This window comes from Pteropus vampyrus, unplaced genomic scaffold, assembly GCF_000151845.1.
Source record: "Pteropus vampyrus isolate Shadow unplaced genomic scaffold, Pvam_2.0 Scaffold889, whole genome shotgun sequence".
Taxonomy (NCBI): domain Eukaryota; kingdom Metazoa; phylum Chordata; class Mammalia; order Chiroptera; family Pteropodidae; genus Pteropus; species Pteropus vampyrus.
The window spans coordinates 24466-26259 of record NW_011889670.1 but is presented as its reverse complement, the minus strand read 5'-3'; positions in this window follow the sequence as shown (position 1 = coordinate 26259).

Here is a 1794-nt window from a genome sequence, read left to right as displayed (position 1 = left end):
AGGACACAGCATATTTATTGAATCAGAGAACTTTATATGGTGCTGGGTCCTCAACAGGAAGAGCTAAGGGTAGATGCAGGTGTGGCCCTAGTTATCATCATCTGGTGTCACGCACTGGTGGATGTTGCACTTCCTGACTCCACAACTCTGGGCTTTCCCGGGTAGGAGGTTCTGGTCCACAAAGTGGGGATGGGAGGCACTCTTACAAGGGAACATGACAAAGGTCCCATTGAACTAAACATTATATTGTCACCAAGGAAGTGTGGGCTCCACATGCCTAGAGACCAGCAGGTGAGAAGGGGAGCCCCTTCTTCCTGAGACAGGAGTAATCGACTCTAGTCCACAGGAGGGGCTGGGGCCGCTGTCACATAATGGGGGCAGGAGGAAAAAGTGTGGAATGAGTGATAGACTTGGGTGCCCCCCAGTTTCACCTTGTTCCTATAAGTGGAAGTGGACATATGCAGCAACCCAACCTGAGCAGAGTTTGTGTTCCAAGGGCTCGGGCCCTTCAGGTAGGAAGGTTTGGGTCACATCCTTCAGGTAAGCCACAAGTGCTCCTGTGCTCTGAAATCCATGGCAGTGTTTGTGCAGAGGCCCTGCTTCCCATGGGCGGTTCCCAGACAATCACTGGTCACAGTAGGGACACGATGGCAGGCCATTCCTGGGAGACAGGGGCTCCTCTGATGGCCAGCTTGGTTTGATGACTCTCCTAGAGCCTTGCCCAGCTTCACAGAGAAGGCCTAGCAGTGATCTAAGATAAGTCTAATGAACCTTCTCACCTGACCATCAGACTTGCGTCTGTCTGCTGACCCTTCCCCATAGTCTCTGACAGGTGTTTCTCCTAATACAGTACTGCTGAGTTTAATCCCATCTTGGGATCTGCTTCTTGGAGGACGCTGAGTAACAAAATCAGTTTTATCTGTATACCAAGGACCTGTTACTTATTCCATCTTGTAAAATCCTTCTCTTTATCCACCTTATCCCATTAGCATATGCTCCATTTTGCATGTCTTTGTATTATCTCCTTCAGTTAATAGATGTTTGTTGTTCTAAACTACCAAATTTTGGGAAAGTTTGCTGCACAGCAATAGAAAACTAATAAAATTCTCTTAAGTTTCTATTTATTTACAGCTCTTTTATTTTCTTGCATGCTGATATTCTCTGCACTCACTATTTCCAGTTCTTCTCCTCCTGCCTTTTTTTCTCTTGTACCCTCTCTTCCTTCCCTCTCTCCCTTTTTCCATTTTATTATGGAAGAATCAAAACATAAAATGACTCTGTGGTTATGCTAAAAGGAAGCATTACCTGGACCTATATGCCACAAGTATAATGCCAAGGTATATGGAATAAAATTAAATAAAGAAACATTATTAATAGTATCTGAAAAATTATGCCTGGGATGATTGCAACCAAGTTAGTGGTTTTCAACTCTTAATTCTTTCCCTTAGACTGAGGGTTTTTTGTTTTTTGTTTTGTTTTTTTTTCAGAACAAACACATCAACAACAGGAAGACTTATACAGTCCTGGTAAAAGTTTAAATGGGCACAAGCACATTGGAAATCAAATGAACATTATCGAGTACAAAGACATACCACGTATAGCCCAGCAGTCCTACTCCTAAATGTGCTCTGGAGAATTTTTTGCCTTGTGCCCCAGGAGACATGTACACTAATGTTCACAGAAAAAGCTGGAGTAACAACATAGGCATCAGTAGGAAAATAGCAAAGTTGTGGTATAATTATAAAATATAAGACTTCAACAGTAAAAATGAATGAACAACAGCCTCACACATGA